Source organism: Pygocentrus nattereri, chromosome 9 (genome assembly GCF_015220715.1).
Source record: "Pygocentrus nattereri isolate fPygNat1 chromosome 9, fPygNat1.pri, whole genome shotgun sequence".
NCBI classification, from domain to species: Eukaryota; Metazoa; Chordata; class Actinopteri; order Characiformes; family Serrasalmidae; genus Pygocentrus; species Pygocentrus nattereri.
The window spans coordinates 14,900,225-14,914,186 of NC_051219.1; the positions used below are offsets into that span (position 1 = coordinate 14,900,225).

The 13,962-nt window shown below is 39.7% G+C and overlaps 1 protein-coding gene across 4 annotated transcripts in view; it reads right to left on the reverse strand.

Annotated features, from left to right (window-relative positions):
- Positions 1 to 13,962, reverse strand: part of hoxc3a (homeobox C3a) — a 72,161-nt gene that overhangs the window by 5,627 nt on the left and 52,572 nt on the right. The window contains exon 1 of one of the 4 annotated variants that reach the window (XM_037541295.1): positions 11,764 to 11,904. The exons of 2 other annotated variants lie outside the window; for them this stretch is intronic. The gene's annotated coding sequence lies outside the window, so the exon portion shown is untranslated. Of the gene's footprint in view, positions 1 to 11,759; positions 11,905 to 13,962 lie in introns of those variants that run through there. One more of the 4 variants, XM_037541294.1, reaches the window with a different exon arrangement.

A 13,962-nucleotide genomic window follows, 5' to 3' on the forward strand; every position in this document is an offset into this window, starting at 1 on the left:
CCCTGGTTCCCATGTATCTGAGTCGTTTAGATGAATGGGATTTAATATTAAGAATTAGAAGCGTATTAATCGCTTGAAGTTGAAGCCCTCTGACGTCATGACGCCCACTCAAGGATGAAACCTCCACTGCTTTATTTATTTTTTGGGATTTTTAGGCCTTTACGACACATTGATGTGCATATATATCATGGTCCTTGTTATCAATTAAGAAACTTCTATTTGTGTTTATTTAATTTTTTTTATCTAAAAGCTGCTAATCTAATAGAAGTACCATTGAAAGTGTAAAGAAGCACTGAGCAGGACTGAAGCTCACACAGGAGTCTCTAGGCTGGAAAAGCTCTGTTGAAAGCTCCACACAGTTGCTTCTCTAACTTGTGATTAATGGAGGCTCTAACCTGCTTTATCCCTCCTCTTCGCTGTGGAGTGTTAGCACTGGCTCTCAGAGCTGGCGAGGTGGTTTAGGCTTCTTCAAGAGCACTTAAATGAATAGAAGAGCCATTTTAAAGGTGATTTTGTCGTTTAATTTCATTTTAGACGTATAGACAACGTTGCATTTCTCTCACTCTCGTAGACAGTCCAGCATTCAGAAAGAGAGCTTTGAAAAAAGAGAGAAAAAGGGGGCGTGTCGTATTTCATTGGGCCTTACTATGGAGCAATATACGCAGACAAGTACTCAGCAACACACCCAGTGTTCAATCAACATTGGGTCCCGCTGAGTTTAAACGAGAACTCCAACGATTGTCCAAAATTTTTACATAATTCCAAAATCAAAGTCATTCAGAGTCGGTTTCACATAAAATAGTTCGTGGAAAAAGTTCCAGATGTCTATACAGTGGTGAATATAGAAACCAGGTTCTTCCAGACGAATACAGCCATTTTATTTACAGTCCAAAACTACCAACGAACCCACACGTGCTTTGTAAGATTTTAACTCAGATGATGGCAAAATAGGGTAAAATCTAAAATATGTCTATTTTCTTTGGGGATTATTTTGCCTTACAACTGCCAACACATACCCCTCCGCCATGAATGGATTAGCTTTAGGCCAAAACTTTATCACAAAGCTATCATAAAACTGTGTCCGGCATCAGGCAGCACATTCACAACCATCTGTGAGGGGCAAAGTCTTCAGACGTCTGGTTCCTATCACCGCCACTGTGATCAATTCTGACGCAGTACGTTTCTCTAGAACGGAGCATTTCACACCAAACCACCCCGAATGACTCTGTTTACATCTTAACCAGTTAACAGTGTGGAACTTTTGGGAAATTGGTGGCGTTCCCCTTTCAAACGAACACAGCAGGTGTTAATGAGGCCTAAGCACTGTGGGTTTTCATTCAGATCCGGGGATGGTTGCTGTGTTTGCCGTGCTCTCTGTGGCTGAACGCGACGGCAGATCGCCTCAGCGCGCACGGAGCCTCTCTCGGGGTGAAGCAGCGCAAAACCAGCTACTCGTAATTTGCCCGCGAAGCCATTCTTACTATTTATTTCATTTCGGGCACGCGGGTTTTTCCCCAGTCGGAACACAACAGACCATTCATAAAGCCTTTATTAAGGGAGAATATGGAGAGAGAGTGGGGGAGTCGTGCCCCTATCCTCTTCATTTGTAACTCTAAAATCAATCTTGTTTTAAGAACGATTTGTTATTTAGAGTTCAGTGAATTGCTGTCACAAGGCTTGTCAAATAGAAGCATTCACTATGCATATTACAAGTCCGGCTTCTGCCGAGCTGCAGCGCCATTAACATGAAATATTACTGCGCTCAAGTGTGCAGTGAATGCACGCGAAGGCCTACTCATTCCACAAATGAATTAAAGACCCAACGAGATGCACTTCATAGGACGCTACAGGATGTAGTTCCTATTATTATTATTATTATTATTATTATTATTATTATTATTATTATTAGGTATGTTATTCTAGTTTGTTTTGCTTCTACTGGGGTTGTAGCACCCATTCTGTCACACTTTTTACTAGGCTCCATAGATCTATCAACATTATTATTATTATTATTATTATTATTATTATTATTATTATTATTAGGTGTATAATTGTAGTCTTCTTGGCTCTACTGGGGTTATAACGTCCATATACCTTTTTAACACACTTCTAAGTAGACACCATAGATCTAGTGCTATTATTATTATTATTATTAATAATAATAATAATAATAATAATAATAATAATAATAACAATAACAATAATAATAATAATAATAATAATAAGTGTGATGAAGGGTATATGGACTTTATACCCCCAGAGCCGAGAAGGCTACAACAATATACCTAATAACATTATTATGTAGTCTTCTTAGCTCTATTGAGGTTTCACGTCCATATATCATTATTCAGACTTTCTACTAAGCTCCTTTGATCCTTTTCTATTAACATTGTTAATATTATTATTGTTATTATTTTTCCTCGTTTGGCTGCAGGTCGTGATGGGAATTTACTAATTAAGGTAAGTTTGTGCCCATGTCTCACGCCGCTGAGCCCATTCAGTGGGTCTGAAAAGGGATCTTTGATGTACTGGCTCAGCACGACCATAACTCAGCGCCTCCGCGAGTATACTCCAATTCTCCGTGAACTCTGTTTGAACCACGACGCTGGCAATAAATCATTTTTCTTTCTCTCACAAAAGCGCGCCGGTCGCTCTGGGTGTCAACCCTTTTATAATTCCTCCTTACCTTCTGCGCTCTTGTGGTTGCTGACACAAACAGCTGCATAAAACATCGATAAAAAAGCCCCCACGCTTAAAGATAAAGCCCTATGCAAAAGGGCTGAAAGTGAGAGCGCTGGCAACAGTGGCAAAATCAAAGCAAAGCACCGAGAGCCGCTCTTCCTGTGAGGGCAGGTGGGTGGGTGGACTTTCTGTTGCCATGTCTTCTTCTGTACATATTATTATGATTTTTTCAACCACCGCATTTCAATAAACAGACTTTTCACAGCCAAGAGTCGTTTGACGTCTTTGTGGGAAATAAATCGGCCTGTTATTGTTTTTGTTCGTTTTCCTGCCCCATAAAAGCAGCATATCTGTCTTTCTGCCCAGCTGCTGCACAGCTCGCACTACAGACCCGGATGGCTTTCCTCAATAACAGCATTAGTAATCTGTTAATGTTTTTCCATGGAGGGGACTGGAACAGATAAGGGCGAGAGAGAGAGAGAGAGAGAGAGAGAGAGAGAGAGAGAGAGGGAGAGAGAGGATGTTAATGGGCAGAGGATGTTGTCGGTTATAACGATGCATACAAATTGACCTGTCTCTGAAGAGCAACGAGAAGATTTATAGCGTCAGTGACCTGCATTGCTGTAAACAACGAGCACCTATATGAAAGTGTCGAAGTTTGCAAAGGACGGTCATATTTACAAAATGGAGCCACATATTGACACACTGAGGTCGTTTCCTAAAACTTTTGGGAGTCGTTCAAGCCCGAGAAGCAACATCTGGATTTCAAGATGGCACCCCAAGCACAGGTTAAAACCAAAGGGAGCCCCATCAAGAGGGCAGCACAGTCTGCTGAGTTCCCTTCTCTAGCACACCACCTGCTAATCCTGCTAGTTAAAGGGGGATTCCAATGATTTTCAAAGTTTCTGCGTTCTTTAAATAATTCAAATGTAAACAAAGTCATTCCTGCTTTGATATAAATTCCAAACCATTCCAGAGAAACTCACATAGGCGGAATTGTTCACAGTGGTGGTGATGGGAACCAGACGTCCAAAGCGTTAAAGGGGAGTTGTGTCATTTTTTTAAAAAGTCTGCATGAGTCAGTCGTTAAGATGTAGACAGATTCATTCAGAGTGGTTTGGTGTGAAATGCTCCGTACTAGAGAAACATACCGGGTCAGAATTATTCACAGTGGTGGTGATAGGAACCAGACGTCTGAAGAGTTTAAAGCCTTTGAAAGCTCCCTCATCGAAAGCTGTTATATCCACTACATATTATATATGTAATTCATAGAAAATGAATGGACTCCTGGTTCCTACCACCCCCTATCAACAGTTATTAAGTTTCTCTACAGCTTACTATTTCACATCAAAAGACAGGAAATGACTTCGTTTACACCTCAGTGATTGAATTATGCAGAAATTTGGAAAGAGCGGGTGATATTCTCCATTTGTGCCTCTAACGCTGTCTCACAAAAAGGCATCACATGAAATAATTATGAATTATGAATATCCTGCCTGGTGTGTTTTAAAAATGCATTCAGAGAAGTGAAAGCAGCTTTTTTCAGCTTTACTATTTTCAGGTTCACCTTTTTTTTGAACATTGTATAAAATAGCCATGTTCACGTGAACACTATGACTACTAAGTTTCTTTTCAATCCACGTGTTCACATCATGACAGCCTTGGATTAGGAGTTATGCCCAAATTTTGAAAAATCCGCGGAATTCCCCTCTAACAAAAGAATTGACAGACCCTCCGTGACCACCCTTGGTTTCAACTTAGATTATATGCAAGTCCACTTTTCAGAAAAAACTTAGTTGCCAGACTAGTTTACATAATAAACAAACAAATAAATAAATAAATACATACATAAATAAATAAATGTAACTTCAGCCTCTGAATCTGAAGCGTCGTGCTGGTGCTGCTTGTTACGTCATTCTGAGGGAACAGACCCAAAAGAGCACCTTATCTGATGAGCCTCTCTCAAGAGTTTTCTGGCAAGTGGCCGTTTATGCGTTAGAAATAATGAAGAGAATGAGCTATGAAATAAGATGAAAACACGGTGACCGCTGCAGTGTCCAACTGAAATCAGCTCAGAAACGTTTTAATTAATCAAAGAGAGTGCTGTTAATTAAGTAATAACTATGGTAATATGCAATTCCAAGAAGTGTACGAATGCTCGGGTGAGCGTTTCGTCTTCATAAGGAGTTTCAAAACTCCAGCAGTGAATTCAATTCAAATTCATTTTACATGCTTTAATAAATTCCTCTTTCTGTTGGTTCGCTGTTGAGAGTAAACGTTGGCAGATAGTGCGTGTATATGCGGCGGGGCCACGTTTTTCGCGGCGTGTAAAGTGTTAGTCTAAGAATGGCACTCTTGTGTTTTCGCCATTGAAAAGATGACATTAATCACCACGCGCAGCAGCGCGTCTCCTGACCTCCTCATGACCGCATATGCTTAGAACCATTGCAGACACCCCAGCGGACTGGACAAAGGCTCCCAACACCCAGTCAAACATGGCAATGTTGGCTCTTTCCACCAAAGAATCCCCAACATAAACTACCCAACTGTCCTGCTTCATGTTGAAGATGACCTGGAAATATGACGCACTTTCAGAGCAGACCATTATGAGCTTATGTTTCAGGTGTGGCTTTTGAACTTGGTGAGTTTAGGAGTGTCTTCTTTTTTTTCCCTGAATTAAATATAGATTTTCATTTGATTATTATTAGTCTTGAAAGGCTACACTGTTTTGTGTCTTGGGCTGCACTCTAAAGCAGGAGTACTGTGTCTCATTATAGAGAGACATAGATCTCTACTTAGAGACAAGACATGTTACATGCCTCATGTGATATTGATGAGTTGAGTAGGAGCTGGGTTATAAGGCTTAGGAGATTGCTTCATCTTGTTCCAAACATGCCACGGGACTTTTAATGACCTCTGTGTATTAAGACTGGAGATGAGGATGCTCGCTGAGATATGTCTCCTGTAGGGTGGTGTCCACCTCTTTCAATCTACAGTCCACCTCTTTGGTGAGCTTAATCTATCTCTAACAACCCAGATAGAGAAAGAGAGAGAGAGAGAGAGAGAGAGAGAGAGAGAGTGAGAGAGAGAGAGATCATGTTGCTGTTGGGAAACATTTGTAGTTCAGGTGTCCACAGGTGGGCCCTCTCCTCCTCTTAACAAGCTCTGCCCCCCCATGTCCTAGATTTTGGGCCATGTCATATCTGTAATACCACTGACAGATTCAAGAAGACAAACAGACCAAGTGTACAAGCTTAAAGGGGAATTCTATCCATTTTTCAAAAATTCTGTGTAAGTCAGTGGTTGAGATGTAAACAAAGTCATTCAGAGTGATTGGATGTGAAAAGATTCATTGTAGAGAATGGATTTCATGTCATTCAGAGTGGTTGGATGTGGAAGGGTTCAATGTTGCGATGGCTCATGGGTTGCAGTGTCTACAGTGGCTAAATATATAGCCATTTATAAACAATCTAAAACCACCAGTAATTGTATGTCTTCTATATCTTCACTGTTGTTGGAAGAAAACCTTATATCTCCAAAATGATAACAGGAAAAGGAAAAAAACCTACTTTACTTTTAATGCAAGTCAATGGAACCAGACTTTTTTCCAAGTCATTTTGTGTCATTTCTTTTAGTCCAATCAACCTGAAATTAACACACAAAGCAAAGAGCAAGAGGCATTTTCAAATGATGTCAAAAACTGAAAAATGTCAAAAATGGAGATCAGTTTTTTCTTCTGACAACAGTGATATTCTTCTGCATCATTTGAGCATGGCATCTCTCCTACATATATTGTTTGAAACTGCTATGGACCAATAAAAATGCTCCATGGAAATTGCTTTAACTTACATTTAAAGCTAAGAACACTTTTGTCCTGTCCCATAAAGTTACTCTTTTGGAAATACATGTCCTTTGAACAGTGATGATCAAAGTAATGTTGATGGTGGTAGAATAGTGGTAAATCTGAACAAAATACAGTTTGTTTTACAACACCCTGCACATACCTCTTCACCAAACATTTTGTTTTACACCTATCATGAAACAGTATCTCAGGAATTAAGCAGTGGGTTCAAAACTATTTCGTGTAATAACATTCAGTGTGGGAGCTTTTAGGGCATTCAGCTCTTCAGATGTCTGGCTCTTATCACCACCACCATGAACACTTCTGAACATAACTTTCACTAAAACAAACTTTGTAGGTATCTTTGGCTCATCCAGTAGAAGAACTCATTTCTGGTGAAACCCTTTCAGAGCCATAGAAAAACTATTATGGTTCTATCAAGACAGAGAATCACTTAGAACAGATTTTGCTTCCTTAAAAAGAACGATTTTAAAATGAAAAGAATGGTTTATGCATTCAAGCCAGTGCCTTTACTAAAGAACTCCTGCTGGACTATTTTTAATGTTGTATCAAGGCACTGTATAAAAAGTGTACCACTTGCCACAGTTCATAACTCTGCTAATCTGTAATCCAAAAGTGAGAACCTTTATCCAATTTTTCATCAATAACAGTGAATCCTGGATTCACAGACTCAAGGATTCAGTATCAGATCAGTATCAACTGTGGTCCACTTATACAAAATATCTTAAGCATTTATCTTACAAGTTACATGCTTATGAGATAAACTTAAATTGAAATTTTGCAGTTTTACAAAACTGAAGTGCTGAAACTCCAAGTTTAGAAATCAAGATCTCATGCAACTTGCGGAAGGCAAAGGGAAAATTATAGCCATCATTCACTTATGATGTTCAAAGCAAGTGATCACAGGATCTTAAAACTTTTAGATATCAGATATTTAATCTGTGTCTGTTGTTGGATCAGGGAGACTTGAACTGGTGCAACTGCTTGTACAACACTTTTCTTAATACTCTTAAAAACAATCATTGCACTTGGTGGAGAAATTACCTTTAGAACCTCACAATGCCTCAAATAATCCTTTGAAAGTAGAGGAAAAGCAGGAAATATACTCCAAGAGATTCACTCAAAATGTAAAGGGGAAATGGATCTTTGTTTGTACGTACAGTTCTAAGACAAAAGAAACCTTTAATATGGTATAGAACCTACACCATGTGGAGCTTCTTCAAAATTTTAAAAGGTTCCTCATGCTCTCACATCTCTTTTCCAAAACAATCCAGTCGTTTTTGACGCAATGAACGGTTCTTCACTCCAAAGAACCCTTTTGGCAGATTATTAACATACAGATAATTAAAAAACGTCCGATCATTTTGTCAGCATGTGTAACATTATTTACACCTTAGGTTGGATAAGCTTGATTTAGTTGATGAAAAATTGGGAAAACATTGATCTGTAATTTGTGGTGATTGAACGCACGTTTCAGTGATGTTACACTGCATGTCTGAGTTTTTATTTCAGTTTTGCAAAATTAGCGTTTTAGGTAGATCTGCATTTTAACATTTTTTGACAATGTTTTGATAAAAAAAGTGATACAGCTACCACTCCATAGCCGTTTAGCTTCGTCTGGATACTACAATTTAAAGCCTCAGTCCTCTTAGAGGAGAAATAATTTCTTTTCTCTTCGTTTTGTCACGGTGACACACAGTGAGTCAAAACCCCAGAACAGGAATCAACCTGCAGGAACCGGCCATCGAAGGAAAGAAACACTTGTTATTCCATTAATGTTCATATGTGAAATGCTAGATTTTCTTTTCTGTTCGTATGTTCTCTGCAGGAAGTGTTCAAATGGATCAAAGCGTATTATATGGCAAAACGTGGGTTTTATCGCGTAATGCGTCATACGACGTCTATTGGTCAAATGGTACTGCTGTTTTTTTATTGGGAACTCACATTTTATTGGGAATAAAAGTGCGAAAAACGAGTCAACAGTTCAAACGGGTGCTGTTAGATGTCAACTTGGATTACAACTTTACAGAATGTTGTCGCTTTAGCCAATCAGAATACGTTTAGCCATTTTCGTACTTAATTTTATTTTAGTAAAGAAACTCGCGCTTTGTGCTTTTTTGATACAGGTGTCCCTGCATAGTCCGAAGTTGACTTTTTGGTCGTGCGCTCTTAGTCTCGGTGTCTGCAGCGCAGTGCGGAAGGCCGTTAGGCATAGCTTTCGGGGTCACTGTAAGTGTAAGGGTTAAGGGGCAAGACCTCCGAACAAAGATTATGGAGATTGCGTTGGCAAGTCGACCCACACAGCGCTCGCGCTCTTCCACAAAACTCGCGCACACAGGGATTAAAATGGACTCTTTGGCCCTGGACGCGATCACAGACTAAGACTGAATCTGTGTGTGTGTGTGTTTTAGCTGAAAATGGATTCGCGAGTTTACAGTTCAGTTTAGATGCTCTGCTCGAAGTAAGAAGTGCTACGTCTCTGGAAAATAGCAGGCTGACCTCCGGTTCAACTCTGAGCCTTTTTTGTGTCGCTGCCATGGCTCCGTTTACACAGACCACCTCGGAACAATGCTAAGGACTGGGACCTTTCAACACTAACCAAATTGCTTGAAGAAGACACTTATACAACAAAAAAGACTGCAGTTCCAAATACATACATGCTTGGTAACGACTGACATGATAGGTTTATAATTAAAGAACAAACGCGGCGTATTTGGGGTTTAGAGAGTGTTATGCGCGTATAGCGAGGCGGTTAAACTGAATATCTCAAGTATCGCAAAGCTTCGTTTTTAGCTTTGAATCTCATCGTAGATACACTAAACAGGCCGAGCGTGTACTTTTATTGGCTAGCGGACTAATCGAGATTTATAAAACTGCAGATTTGTCTGTAAAATCATTTAACGCCTAAAATAAGTAAAATGCGCGTGCATGTCGCTGGACGCCCAAATACGAAGGGTTTCGAAATAGAATGGATGCTATAAAATTGCAAAGTGTGCCTGAAGTCATCCTTATCGCTATCAAACTAAGCACCCAGGGACCCAAAGCATAAACATGCTTCTCCACGTGTTTCACTAACGTGATTAGCACGGCTCTGCAAGTAACTTCAGTGGCCCCAGAAAATATGCAGGGTTTATGGAGATAATCCTCTGAAAGTTAAAACAGGAACAGCGATACTGTATCACTGTTTTTGATTGCGTCATGGCCTCTGTTCTGTTTGCAGTCTGATTTTTAACCCCTTAAAATCCCAGCCTTATTGCACCCTAAGGCTTATTATTCAAGAACTACATGGACTACAAGGCAAATTGACTAAGGTGTTCTTACGTTATACAGGCACAACGTGTAGTAAACAACGTGTAGTAAAACGTATACAACGTGTAGTAAAACTTTGGACTAGTCATTTGAGGCGTTAAAGCCAAAAGAATTTAAACACACACACACACACACACACACACACACACACACACACACACACACACACACACACATATATATATATATATATATATATATATATATATATATATATATATATATATATATATATATATAATCAGAGGAAAATGGAAAATCTATATTCAAAATATTTAAAATCTTTCCGCTGCATCTTTTTGTTCACGGCATCTGTGTTTATTACATGTTACTGTAGTCTTGTAATCACCAAGCCGCTTTAAAATAATGTAACCTGACTGTTATGGTCACTAAATGCTTCAGATGTATTGACTAGACTGCTCCATGTTTCAAAGCAGAAATGAAGTATATTGTTAAACATCAGTTTCTATTCACAGGCTTTGAACCACTCTAGGAAGACACAATCGAGCCCCACACATGTAGAAACGCGTAACAGAAAATCTTTAAAAAGAATTTGTCGTTGAGACGAATGTAAACTCTGTATCCGCTGCGAGGTCTTTTAAACGGTCTAAATTCCCCACATGTCCTTAATATGGCTTGGCTATGTCAATATTGGTTGTTGCAGAATTCGCACATTGTAGCTCTCTTTACGAGTCTGAGGCTTTCTTATTAGCTCTAGGTGAGCTTATTATGATCCGTTAACCTGCTTATATGGACACGTGCCTATATATTAACGTTCATGGTGAGAATTTGCAGATTTGTAGAACTCAGAAAGACTTGTAGAATTGCGGAATTAGAATTACAGGTCTGTAGAATTACGTTAGATTATTATTGATGATCAAACTGATATTTGAACTGTTAATTAAAATGAATTAATTAAAATATTAAATACTTGTTATTTATTGACGGCTGTTAAGATTGATGTTAAATAGGATAGACATAAATTAGTCTTGGACTAAGTTTGCTTACGGGTTTTAAATAAAATCCATGTGTCAGTGACTGTAAATTCACAGCCAAAATAATTGACTAGGCTACAGAACCCTTGAGAGAAATAATTCTAGAAATAATTCTGACAACGTAATTCTTTATATTAGATTTAAAAACATCGCGTTAACCTTTTCCGTACATAAATAACTTGACATTTACGAAAAGGGTTTACGTCCCGTAATTGTTTCCTTTAGCTGCTCCTGCTTCGAAAAGGCTAACTTGGAGCGCCACTGCGAGCAATAGGACCAATATTCCCAATATGTACATTATTTATTGTTTTTTATTTACCAGGCTGTGACGTATGACTGAGCTGTTTAGTTGAAATGCCGCTGCTAACTTTGTGGACCTAGAGGACCATTGTTTACCAAAAAAAAAAAAAAAGTCAGAGTTTGAAGTCTGGCTAGTTGGTTGAGAAGGAGAAAAAGGTGAATTCTACACCTGCGCACGCGCTAACTATTCTCCATTTCCGGCTGGCTACAAATATGTCTGTTTTAAAGTGTGTAAAATGTGGTCTTTTTAGAAGAACTTCAGCAACAGAATGTCAAAATCAGCTGAATACCAAGCAGCCTTGGGGCACAGACTCGACTGCATCAGAGCATAACATCTTCTCACCTTGTCCTTCCGTAATTAATACAAGAAATTATTTTGCAATGTTTGCAATTTTGTAATCGAATATACATACATAGTAGTCAATTGCGTGCATTACTGTTTACATGTTTACAGCAAAATTTGAATACATTGAATAAATATATATATATATATATATATATATATATATATATATATATATATATATATATATATATATATAATTATTATTATTATTTTTATTATTAAAGTCTCTATAAAAATCTTGTTGCAAGTTGTTTTTAAAACTTACTCACAAGTCAGAAGACCAGTAGACCTTAAGACTTTAAGTTCGCTGTCCCCCGGAGAAACGAGGCCCCCCTGAAGGCCAACCAGTCCTAAGAGTTGCCGAGAGTTCACCGGTGCTTTAGGTCATCCCGTATAGAGCAAGGGTAACGCATTCAGATGGCCGTGCTCTGCTGCCACATCAATATAACTTAAAACCCACAATGAAAGCAGGAGTACTGGCGGCTTCCTTAGGAAGCCTACGAGGGCGCACACAGAAGGTACACGTTGAGAGAGAGAGCCGGGTCACAGGGTGGGAAAGGTCGGCCAACCCGGCTGAAATGAAACTAATGGGACAGAAAATGTGTCCCTAAAGTGAACTCGCCTCCTCAGTGTTACCCCGAAAACTTCAATAAAGTAGCCTTTCAGGCCCCCGACATGGAGGCGACAGCATCTCGAATGAGGTTGTCGGGATGCACCGATTTAGGCGTGCACATTCATTTCTCTCCGCTGTCCGGCCACATAATGGCCATCTGAATGCACTCATGGGCCCTGCTCTTTTCAAGTGGCTCTCCAAAGTCATGGCCAAGTCAGGACGGTTGGCCTAATCTGCGTCTTTTTCGGCTCTTTTGGGGGTGGGGGTTTATATATTCTAAATACAATCAAATTTTATGTTGTTGGAGATTTAGTTGGCGACGGACTTAAAGTCTACCTGTGTGCAACTTAATGCATTACGAATGACTATTGGTGCCGCAAGTGATTGATGATCTAGAATACCTCTCTCCTTTGTGCCTCGCCGCCCCCCCACCAAGTAAGCCGTTGTATAATCTTCATTCAAGTCAGGGCGATTTACAATTAATCAAAGCCGTTCCTTATTTTTGTGAATCTTTTTTTATGGTCAGTTTTTTGTAACTTGCAAAACGAAGCAGTTCAGTAAAGGGAAACTTAATCCAGACTTAAGTTGTCGCAGTGACATTTTTTCGTAAAAAAGTCCCAAAAACACCAAAGCCAAACTCGTGAGCGCGCCTTTTGAACGTCTCCGTGAACACTCTGAACACTCTGAATGACTGTATCTTCTGTATGCCGCATGGCAACTCAGGATGCTTTGCCTCGTGCAGGCCAGCAGCGTTTGGCGGTGACTAGCCCCTCCATAGCTGAGGTGGTGATGACGTTGCTTTGAGACGCACCGAGCGCCACTTTTTAAAAAGGCACGCGGGGCGTCGCGGGGAGTGGTCTGAACATTAACTCTGACGCTCCAGCGCATAGCAGCGTCCAAATGGCGCCTTGGTCAGTGACACTGTGGTGTAAGCAGGCCTGCTGGACAATAACAAGCACAGCTCTGAGGCACCTTATTGTTGTTTCAGAAGATGCAGCTAGCATCGGTGCAAAAGAATGATGCTTTGCCCTGCGGGCAGTTATGTCGACTAATAACAATAGTAAGATGATATTCTGTTTAATTCTACCAGCTATTACAATTTAATTAACTAGGTATTACCACTTAATTAAGCAGTTGTTACTATAATACATCTAGCTTCACCTGCACCAAACTCTAATTTAAACGTAAGTATTGCAGAGTAATTTTAGGAACATTTCTAATGCCACACTACTCACGTAACTGTATAATTTCAGCTCGATTGAGCTTGTATGGATGTAAATACCATCATCAGACTTCTAGCCTTACTCCACGTAAATGGCTAATTTCACCATTTGAGTCTTCTTGTTAGTCTTTGAACAGATGAAGCAAAACAGTGGGAAAAATCGATTTGTTAGACACAATAGCCCATGTTTATGTTTGTGTAGCCTAATGTTGCAGTGAAGAACAATCACTGGTGGCCCCACTGGACTACTAGGGCTGTAGTTCAATCCTTGACTAGTGGCATTGATTTTCAGAGGCTTGTGCAGCCAGGTTCCCGGCTGTAATGAGCAGGAAGCCGTCCTCTCAATTGAAGAGCGATAGGGTCCCGCTAAGAAGGCCCGAATTATGTGCCAAGCTAATCGAATGCATGTGGAAATAATGAGCGTGCTCACTCCGTGCTAAAGGAGCGCACGAGGCATTCTTTGGTGTGGGAAGCTGTTTGTCATTGATACAACACCTTATTTATGCTATCCTACCAAATATATTTTAATATCCTAATAAGAGCGCTCGAGAGCCAAAGGCATAGAGTTTCTTAATGAATAGACTGCACAGAGGTTCTGGATTTAGAGGCCAAATATGCAGGATGTGTTATTCA